General features: G+C 41.5%; 1 pseudogene; it reads left to right on the top strand.

Annotated features, from left to right (window-relative positions):
- Positions 1–229: 229 nt before the first annotated feature.
- Positions 230–916, top strand: LOC149171451 (GPI mannosyltransferase 1 pseudogene; annotated as a pseudogene).
- Positions 917–11,867: the final 10,951 nt, after the last annotated feature.

The following is an 11,867-nucleotide window of genomic DNA, read 5'->3' as shown; positions in this document are numbered from 1 at the left end:
GGTTGATGGTAGAGGTTTATGGCTTGAAGACTACTAGAGATGAGGTTGAATAAGATGAATTAAATTCATGAGCCCTTGTGCATGAAATTAAACTCAAAATCCTTATGCAATGTCGCACATGCTTCTTTGGAAAGTAATTTCTAAAGCTATGCTCAATGTTCATGTCCATTGGTGCACATAGGTACATTGTTCTATCCAAAACAATGAGAATGGGGAGAACATATATTATATGGTAGATTCTAAATCAATATTCTCATATATCAAAGCCATATTTAGGGTAAACATAGGGCTTGTTTTAAAATACCTCTTGAAAAAACATAGAATACTTTTTGGAATGTTATCTAGAGGGGTGTTCTTTTTCTTGACTGGTTTTTTCTATAATTTATATGGAGAATTTTTCTTGAAAGAATCTTTTCTCTACCACCTCACATGCACTTATATAAGGCATGATTAATCCATCTATTTATATCACATTTATCTCCATCATGAGCATGAGTTCACCTTAGTGGAAAGGCTTATGACATTTTTTTGCCACAGATCACGATGCAATTGGTGCTTGTTCTTTTCTTTTCCAAAGATCTTCCATTGTTGTCTTTTGCTGAGACAATTGCATTCATTTCTTTCAATAAGGTTATAACAACGCAATAATTTGTTTGGTTTTTTGTCTTTTTCCACTCATTTTGCCTTGGACAGATCCCCAAATGCAATGGAAGGGATTGCTATGTATTGAAGTATGGTTTGTAGCTTAGATTTTAAAGGGATAAATGTGTTTTTACAACTGTGGTTGACAATCATTATCTTTTTGGTGGAAAACACATACGTCCTAATAATGATCTTGTTGAGTCATAATTTTTTCCTTCTTTTTCAATAGAAAGTGGAAATTACTACTGATGGATATGGAAACAAGAACGACTAAGAGAGACAACTGGCCAATTTATTTCAGAAATTAATCAAAATGTAATTGAAGTTTGTTGTTTGTTATGCTTTCTTCTATAATCCATAATATTGTTTCCTTGTCCATTATGTCATCTTTTGTCGATTTTGTATTAGTCTACTATCCTTTACAGAACATGGTGGAGAATGCCAAAGAGCTTAGTGACAATGGAATTCTTGTATTTCATAAGCTGAGCTTATCTATCCTTAGTGTGTGCCTATCTAGTTTGTCTCCAAAAGAAAAAAAAAACAAGAAGAAATCTTGCCCTATTCTCATAAAAACACCCTAAGTATTGGGTTACATAGTTACCACCTCTGATTATGTAAGGGGGGTGTGTTACAAAAACATCTAAAAGCACAGAAGCTCATGAAAATCATTATTTAACTACTAAAGTACCTTCGTTTATAGAGAGGTTAGTTGTAGAAAAATCAATGGTTCCTATTGAGCATGATTTCTTAGATCAATTAAAGATTTATTCTTTTAATTTGTTTATAGCAAGCTATCAAAGAAATTCGAATATATGCTAAAATAATTAAGCAATCTTGTTTCAAATCTAAGAAAAGAAAGAAAGATTTGTCTATAATACATGTCATTGGTCATTTAGCTAATCTAAGTGGATCCAAGAATTCTTGTTATTACAATTATAATTGACAATTTATTAATTCCAAATACTTTAATTGATTTAGGCGTAACAATCAATGTAATGACAATGGATACAATGCAAATTTTAAATCTACACAATCTTTGACCAACACCTACAATAATTGAATTAGTTGATAGATCAAGGATTAAGTTTGAATGTGTAATAGGACTGTGATCGCAGGTTTGCAACCAAACCATAGAAGCAACGCTCAATGAACACCCTCGGGGGGGGGGGATCGACCCCCCCAGACTTTGGCCCCTTCGTTTTCGGAAGCCTACCTCCTGAGCCCGCCTTTACCTCATCTGCATCCCGATCCAGGGACAGAGGCAAAGCACCGGTGGCAACCTATGCCTCGACAGCCAACGATCCTACGGCAAAGAAAAGCTTCCTAAATCAAAGCGGAGCAACAGGATCATCCCCCTGCAAACCGATTGAGAAAGAAACCCCCTCATTAATCATCGAAGACCCATGGATTGAAGAATACAGATATCACATGAGCAAACATGCCCTAATCTGTCACTTCATGGGAGTGAGACTCAATGAAAAAGCTCTCTGCTGGTGGATAAACCAGAAATGGAAGCCCAAAGGGAACTATGAACTACAGTTAGGAGCAAGGAATTTTTTCACGGTCATCTTCACCCATAGGGAAGACAAAGACCGCACCTTCGAAGGAGGCCTATACTTCTACAAGTCGGCAGGACTCTACATAACGTACTGGAAGCCAAACTTTGTTCCAGAGTAAGAAGACTTCACAAAAGTTCCAGTCTGGCTCAGGCTATACTCCTTTCCAGTGGATTATTGGAATGAGTGGATCCTGGAAGCAATCGGGAACAAGCTGGGTGTCTTCATCAAAACTTCAGATCTCACATCTCAAGGTAAATACACTGCCTACGCTAGAATCTGTGTTTATATGGATGTCTCGGGACCTCTCCCAGGTTATATTGCTCTGATCCACAAAGGTATTCAATGGAAGCAGTCCATCGACTATGAAAATATTCCTTTTAGATGCAGGAAATGCCGACAGCACAGACATCTCAGTCATGGGTGCCCCCTAAATCAACCCCCATCTAAACCCCAAACAGACAAAGCGGACAACCCATCCCCAGATTTCATCCCTGTTACCAGGAAGAGCAAAAAGCAGAAAGGGAAAAACCCTCTGAAAAACCCCTCCAACCCAATCCTCACCCATCAAAATAGCTTTGAAGTTCTAAGCAACCAGGATCCTTTAGAAAACCCTCTGAAATCCCAAGCCCCCCCGGCTCAAGATCCACCCAGGCAGCCTCAACCATCTAACCCTTCAACCACCTCCATCCCTGGCTCGGACAACCCCCAAATCAAGGAGCAGCTTCAAATCCCGCAACCCATCTCAGACCACAGTGATACAAGCTTCGCTCCTCTGCACACCCCTCCCTGCACAGAAAACCAGCCAAATCGGAAGCCCTCAACCGCTCCCACCAATCCTCTGGAAGAAATTCTGGGTGACCTGGATCTCCAGGAAGTCAACAAGCAATGGTCCAAACAGGGTGTGAATGCCATCCCCCAGGAACACTTCGAGAAAATTGAAATGGCATATTCGTTTTTGGCAGCCTACCTCCTGAGCCCGCCTTTACCTCATCTGCATCCCGATCCAGGGACAGAGGCAAAGCGCCGGTGGCAACCTATGCCTCGACAGCCAACGGTCCTACGGCAGAGAAAAGCTTCCTAAATCAAAGCGGAGCAACAGGATCATCCCCCTACAAAACGATTGAGAAAGAAACCCCCTCATTAATCATCGAAGACCCATGGATTGAAGAATACAGATATCACATGAGCAAACATGCCCTAATCTGTCGCTTCATGGGAGTGAGACTCAATGAAAAAGCTCTCTGCTGGTGGATAAACCAGAAATGGAAGCCCAAAGGGAACTATGAACTACAGTTAGGAGCAAGGAATTTTTTCACGGTCATCTTCACCCATAGGGAAGACAGATACCGCACCTTCGAAGGAGGCCTATACTTCTACAAGTCGGCAGGACTCTACATAACGTACTGGAAGCCAAACTTTGTTCCAGAGTAAGAAGACTTCACAAAAGTTCCAGTCTGGCTCAGGCTATACTCCTTGCCAGTGGATTATTGGAATGAGTGGATCCTGGAAGTAATCGGGAACAAGCTAGGTGTCTTCATCAAAACTTCAGATCTCACATCTCAAGGTAAATACACGGCCTATGCTAGAATCTGTGTTTATATGGATGTCTCAGGACCTCTCCCAGGTTATATTGCTCTAATCCACAAAGGTATTCAATGGAAGCAATCCATCGACTATGAAAATATTCCTTTTAGATGTAGGAAATGCCGACAGCACAGACATCTCAGTCATGGGTGCCCCCCAAATCAACCCCCATCTAAACCCCAAACAGAAAAAGAGGACAACCCATCCCCAGATTTCATTCCTGTTACCAGGAAGAGAAAAAAGCAGAAAGGGAAAAACCCTCTGAAAAACCCCTCCAACCCAATCCTCACCCATCAAAATAGCTTTGAAGTTCTAAGCAACCAGGATCCTTTAGAAAACCCTCTGAAATCCCAAGCCCCCCCGGCTCAAGTTCCACCCAGGCAGCCTCTACCATCTAACCCTTCAACCACCTCCATCCCTGGCTTGGACAACCCCCAAATCAAGGAGCAGCTTCAAATCCCGCAACCCATCTCAGACCACAGTGATACAAGCTTCGCTCCTCTGCACACCCCTCCCTACACAGAAAATTAACCAAATCGGAAGCCCTCAACTGCTCCCACCAATCCTCTGGAAGAAATTCTGGGTGACCTGGATCTCCAGGAAGTCAACGAGCAATGGTCCAAACAGGGTGTGAATGCCATCCCCCAGGAACACTTGGAGAAAATTGAAATGGCATACTTGCAGTTAGAATATCTAAATCAGAATGTAGCTAAAAAGCAATGGGGAGAAAGCAGCCAAACAAGCATCCAAGCAAACCTAGACCTGGACCAATACAAGCCGAAAGGTCCAGGAAGAAAGAGGGGCAGAAAATCGACAAAGCAACAAATACAAGAACTCGGTAGGCGCCTAATAAATGAAGGAAAGATGAGGGCTCTGGTCCTAGCCACACCAAAGATTTCTCAATGAAGATAACAACATGGAACATCAGAGGGCTAAATGGCACCTCCAAAAGACGAATCCTTAAAAATCGTCTTTTCACGCAATCTCCAGACCTGGTCTTACTACAAGAATCCAAATGCTCAGCCAACGACATAGAAACGCTCAAGAAACTATTTGCAAAAGGCTTTAAATGCACAAGCACAGAAGCCATTGGGTAGATAGGAGGGATCTTAATATTCTGGAACAAAAACAAATTCCTTTTGCAGAATGCTCTGTCCACTAAACATTCGCTATCAATGATCTTCAACATGCCAGATTCACAACAAACGATATGCATCACCAATGTGTATGGACCTCAGCGAATTCAGGAGAAGTTCAAGATGCTGGAAGACTTGAACGAAATCAGACATCACCATGGTGCCAACCACTGGATCCTAGGTGGAGATTTCAACATGATCACCAACCTAGCGGAGAAGAAAGGGGGCCTAAGAAGACTGGATAAAGATGCGGAAGCTTTCAGCACCTTCATAGCAGCATCTAAACTCATTGATGTTCCCACAGTCAATGGTCTACACACATGGAACAATAAGCAGGGGGGAAATAGATAGGTTGCATCAAGGCTTGATAGGTTCCTCATATCGGAATCCATCATGCTCCAGAATCTAGACATGGAAGCCAACATCCTGCCCATTGGGGGATCAGATCACTGGCCAATACAGCTGCACTTCACCAATATGATCAAGCCCCAAAACCGGCCTTTCAGGTTCGAGAGATTCTGGATAGACCACCCAACCTTCATGCAAAATATACAAAGTTGGTGGACCCAAACCTCTGTAAAGAGCGACAACATTATGTACATATTTCAGCAAAAGCTCAAGAGCATTAAAACAAAGCTCAAATCCTGGAACAAGAACACATTTGGTAACATTTTTCAAGCCAAAAAAGAGCTCGAGGAAAAAATGGCAGGCCTCCAACAATCAATGATCAAGGACGGGCCTAACGAGGACAGGCTAGCTCAGGAATCAAACCTCCAAAAGCAATGGGAAGACAGGTTAAGACAAGAAGAGCTGCTATGGAAACAAAAATCGTGGGTGTAGTGGCTGAAGCATGGGGAACGAAACACAAGCTTCTTCCATAAATCAACCATTCAGCACAGAGCCAACAATCGTATTCTATCTCTCAAAAAAGATGATGGTGCTAAAGTCTCAACCAGAGAGCAAATAGGATCAGAACTAAATCTATACTTCCAGTCACTGCTCTCTGAGCCCAATCAAGATAGAACCCAAGCTATCAACAAAATCACTAGTGCTATTCCCCCCTTAGTAACGGAGGAGCAAAACTCCCTTCTCTTAAGAGAATTCACTGAGCAGGAGATCGAAGATGTCGTCTTCACCATGGCCTCTGACAAAGCCCCTGGACCAGACGGCTTTACAATCGAATTCTTCAAAGCCTGCTGGCACATCATCAAAGCAGACCTTTTTAATCTGATAAAGAACTTCCACAGAACCAAGAGAGTGCTGCCAGCTATCAATGCTACCTTCCTCACCCTCATCCCCAAATCTGATCATGCTGATTCACCCGACAAATTCAGACCTATCGCACTTTGCAATGTCATCTATAAAATCCTCTCAAAATTGATGGCCATCAGACTCAAACCCATCCTTCCCTCAATCATTTCTCATGAACAGTCCAGATATGTTGAAGGAAGACAGATAACGGACAACATCATTCTCAACCAGGAGGTGATGCATTCCATAAAAACTCAAAAAATCCCAGCTATGCTCATTCAACTTGACCTCTCCAAGGCCTTTGACAAAATCAGCTGGACATATATCAGAGAAATCCTTAAGGCTTTCGGCTTTAGTCAGATTTGGATAAAATGGATAATGGAAATGGTCACAGGAGCATTCTTCTCAATCATGTTGAATGGAGGCCCCTTACAACCATTCCGGCCATCTAGAGGCATACGGCAAGGGGATCTTTTGTCACCTTTTCTCTTTGTCATTATGGCAGAGGGCCTCGGTAGATCCCTATCTCAAGCGGTCCAAACAAATCAGCTCAAAGGCATCAAAGCTGCGCAGCAGGGACCTACAGTAACGCATCAGCAATTTGTCGATGATACAATGCTTATGGGAGCCCCCACAGTGAAGGAAGCTCGAACCCTCATCAAAGTGCTAAGTACTTTCACGGCAGCCTCAGGTATGGAGATCAATCTAGCTAAATCCAAATTTTTTTTCTTCAACACTTCTATTCCTGTGCAGAGAAATATCAGCAAAATTCTCAAGATTCAAAGGAACTCCCTTCCAACCAATTACCTTGGCATACCACTTCCAAAACATGCCCCCAAAGATACAAATTGGGAAGACCTCCTCAACAAAATGAAATCCAGATTAAACAGCTGGACTAATCGAGCCCTAAATATGGCCAGCAGACTGGTACTGGTCAAATCAATGCTTCAAACAATGCTGGCCTATATGCTCTCAGCCCTTGCAGCGCCCAAATCAGTCTACAATTCCATTTGAAACATCCAGCGGTCCTTCCTCTGGAACGGAGATTCAAAGAAGCGCAAATGGGCCCTCCTCAAGTGGACAGACATATGCAAACCAAAGTTGGCAGGAGGTTTGGGCCTAAGAGATCCTGAAATCCTAAGCAAGGTTATTGCAGCAAAAATATGGTGGAGATGGGTGGAGAATCCTAATTCCCTTTGGGGCACATTGTGGAAGGCAAAGTACACAAATCAAATACAGGACAAAGACCTCATCAGGCTCACAGGCAGCACTCAAGGCTCTCCCCTCTGGAACTAAGTATGGGAAAATTGACACATTGTTCAGCAACATTGCTTCTGGGAAGTGCACGAAGGCAACATTGCTCTATTTTGGGAATATGCTTGGCAGCAACTCCCTCCTCTGTACCACCCAGATTGGACTACACTAAAAAATGACATGCAAGGGGCAGGGCTAATAAAGGTAGCAGATTACTGGCAACCACAAACAGTGACCACCACCTGGCAAAAATGGCTAACCAAAGATCAATGGCCAACACAAGACCACAATGAAAACATAGAACAACTCCTACAACAGCTAGAACAGCGCAGAATCCTCACCTCAACCAGAGAAGACATCCTGCGATGGGGAAACAATTCTAAAGGAACTTTCAATCTAAAGGAAGCCTACAGAATCAGCGCTGCTTCACAAGACTGGCAACCGGACCCCAGATGGCACGCCCTATGGACCAGAGGCAATTGGCCCAAAATAACTCTGTTCTCCTGGCTGGTCATGCACAATAGAGCGCTCACATGGAACAATCTACAGCGACGGGGCTTCATCGGACCCTCTAGATGTGCCCTTTGCGAGAATGAAAATGAAACGCTCAACCACATTCTCAATACATGCCCCACCGCCTGCGCGCTATGGGATGATATGGCTTTTGTCTTCAGGCAAACCGATAGAAATAGAGACTCGATCGGTCTTACCTTGAGCAATTGGCGATCAACCATGTCAAACAATAATCTGATCAACAGGGCATGGAACCTCATTCCGGGGGCCGTGGTCTGGATCCTCTGGAAAGAGCGCAATGCTAGAATCTTTAAAAACTCTGAGATGACAGTGGATAGGTTAATGGAAAAATCAAGGCAGTTAATTACAGAAACGATCCACGCCATGGATATAACGCAGCAAGAGGGGAACCTATCTCCAAAGGATCAAAGGATTGTCCAAATCCTCAAACTCCAAGCCCGGACCAATCCAACAGGCAGGAACCAGACCATGCAAGCGATGAAGCGGGACAAATGGGGAACACCGCCATTCCCAGCATTCAAACTAAACTTCGATGGCGCGGCAAAGCAAAACCCGGGAAAAGCAGGATACGGCGGTGCAATTAGGGATCATATGGGAAACATCCAGCTCATCTACCATGGCAATCTGGGAAATAACACCAACAACGCTGCAGAACTGATTGCTCTCATCAAAGGCATCACCCTGGCTGACCACTACAAATTCCTACCCCTGATAGTGGAAGGAGACTCGGAGATAATCATCAAGATGATGAGGAAACTTCAAAATGGCACGCAAGTGGACAGGATCACACCCAGCTGGAGGCTCTCGGCAATTCTGAAGGATCTGCAAGTCCATCTCAACAACATTCAAGGCATCACCTTTCAAGCAGTCAAAAGAACTGCAAACAAGTTGGCCGACACCATAGCCAATGCGGGCGTACAGTCCAACAGTGAAGACTATCATATCCTCTGGCAAGACATGGAGGAGGGGGAACTCAGAGAGAAATGTCACACCATAAACAAGGCAGACCAACAAGCTTAACAAATGCCAGGATCCATTGATTCTTCCAAAATATCCATTTACTAACAACTATATAAGCTGCAAGAGATCCACTCGGGAAAAAAAAAAAAAAAGAGAGGATAGAATGAGAGCAGAGACTAGACCAGCTCAGCTGTTCAAAGGCAGACACAGGGAGGTCCCATCGACTCCCACTCTGCATCATGTATTATATTGTATTTCATTAATATAAAAGCATCGCTGAACCTTACAAAAAAAGTTTGAATGTGTAATATAATATTTAATAGTCTCCTTAGATTACTGGGAATATCCAGTAGACTTTTTAGTTCTACATCCCAAATCAAATTTGGGTGGACTTCCCCTTATCCTTGGAAGACCATGGCTACCTACAACTGATGCATTCGTCAGTTGTAGATAAGGGAAAATGACAATATCTAAAGGCAATGAAAGTAAGAAACAAACATTATATTCATCTGCTAAAGCTAAGAATCAATTAGAAAAAATGTCATAACTTGAAGAAACAAATTTAAAAGATGAAATGATTCAATCAATATTTATTATTAATCAAGCTATTGATTTTGGGGATGCATCAAATAAAATTGTTTTAGATTACTTCATTTCTAATCCTAATGTTGTAGAACAGTTAAGAGCAATTCATAATGTTGCAAAAAAAATATTCTGGAACAAAATTTTCAAGAAAATTGAAAAAAAAAAAGAAAGAGAAAAAAAGAGGAGAGAATGAGAGCAGAGACTAGACTAGCTCAGCTGTTCAAAGGCAGACACAGGGAGGTCCCATCGACTCCCACTCTGCATCATGTATTATATTGTATTTCATTAATATAAAAGCATCACTGAACCTTACAAAAAAAGTTTGAATGTGTAATATAATATTTAATAGTCTCCTTAGATTACTGGGAATATCCAGTAGACTTTTTAGTTCTACATCCCAAATCAAATTTGGGTGGACTTCCCCTTATCCTTGGAAGACCATGGCTACCTACAACTGATGCATTCATCAGTTGTAGATAAGGGAAATGACAATATCTAAAGGGAATGAAAGTAAGAAACAAACATTATATTCATCTGCTAAAGCTAAGAATGAATTAGAAAAATTGTCATAACTTGAAGAAACAAATTTAAAAGATGAAATGATTCAATCAATATTTATTATTAATCAAGCTATTGATTTTGGGGATGCCTCAAATAAAATTGTTTTAGATTACTTCATTTCTAATCCTAATGTTGTAGAACAGTTAAGAGCAATTCATAATGTTGCAAAAAATAATATTCTGGAACAAAATTTTCAAGAAAATTGTACAATGAATTCTTTACAATCTTCCTTTCAAGCAATTTTTCTTATAAATTCAATAGAAAAATCAAAATTTAAAATTGTTAAACTTGAACCAGGGAAAATATTAAATATTCCTTCCACACTAGAAGCATCTTAAGAAGATCAATTAATTCAAGTGTTAAATAAGTATTCTAAAGCATTTCCTTGGGATTACACAGATATGTAAGGTATCCACCCTAATACTGGTATTCATCATATCTATTTGGAAGAAAATGATATACCTATAAGGAAACCTCAATGACGGATGAAACTAATGTTGAAGGAGATAGTAAAATATGAAATTTAAAAACTACCAAAGGTAGATTTCATCTACCCTATCTCTGATAGTCAGTGAGTTTCTCCCTTAGTTGTAGTGCCCAAGAAAAATGAAAAATGGAGAGTATGTGTATATTATTGAGAATTGAATAAATCTACCCTCAAATATCACTTTCCATTACCATTTATAGATCAAGTCCTAGATACCTTAGCTAGAAAGAAATATTTTTATTTTCTAGATGGATTTAGTGGTTATAAAATAAATATATTTGTAGAAGACCAGGACAAAACCACTTTAGCATGTCCTTGGTGTTGGGTTGTGTTATATTCTTTCCACGACTAGCCCACGTAGTTAACTGGGGGGTTAGAGGGGGGGCATAGCCCCCCCTTCGTTGCGCTGATTGCATAGCGAGGGGGTCATAGGGGGTTTGAGGGGTGCAGGTAACCCCCCTCTATGGGGTCCAAGGCAGCGCCTTGGAAAATTTTGTTTTTTGGACCCTATATTAGGTTGGGTGGACCTACCTATGGTTTTTTGCATAATTTTCATACATGGTTTTGGACGTGATGGTTTTCGGTCGATGGTTTTGGACGCGATGGTTTTTGGTACATGGTATTGGATGCTTCGATATGTATAAATATGTATTGTAACATTGAAAGGAACATAATGAAAAATCAAGCTGGTAGTCCCGGTTTTGGGATCCAGGGGAAAATCTATGTGTATATGTGTTTTGTGTATTATGCTCTCGCATTGTTTATTTTTTGTGTTTTAGAATTCGTATGCAGGTAATTTATGTACGGGGTTAAAACCTACATTTGGTATCAGATCTATTTTGGCTTCAAGGGGACGCCTTTTTTGCTGAGGGGTTTCGCTCGGGCCTATGGTAGACTTTGTTCAGTGGGAGATCTGCGAGATCAATCCTGGTGGTGAAAGAATATGGCGAGCAGTGGAAAGATAGAGATCGAGAAATTTAATGGTAAGAGTTTTGAGTTGTGGAAACTCAAGATGGAGGATCTGTTGGTGGATAAAGATCAATGGATTGTGGTAGATCTGGGTACTAAACCAACGGGAGTGTCCGATGAAGAATGGAAGAAGTTGGATCGAAAGGAAAAGAGCACAATACGATTATGTGTCTCAGGTTCAATATTGTTGAATGTATCAAAGGAAGCTATGGCGAAGGCTTTGTGGGACAAGTTAGGGACTTTGTACCAATCTAAATCTCTGGTGAATAAACTGTTCCAGCGGAAAAAGCTGTATAACCTAAGGATGAAAGATGGAGACTCGGTGACAGAGCATCTGAACGAATT

The sequence above is a fragment of the Pinus tabuliformis genome, chromosome 4_2 (assembly GCF_031772625.1).
Source record: "Pinus tabuliformis cultivar Carrire ecotype Pingquan chromosome 4_2, CPIR1, whole genome shotgun sequence".
Classification (NCBI taxonomy): Eukaryota; Viridiplantae; Streptophyta; class Pinopsida; order Pinales; family Pinaceae; genus Pinus; species Pinus tabuliformis.
The sequence above is the reverse complement of the archived record's forward strand: the minus strand, read 5'-3'. Positions and strand labels throughout refer to the sequence as shown.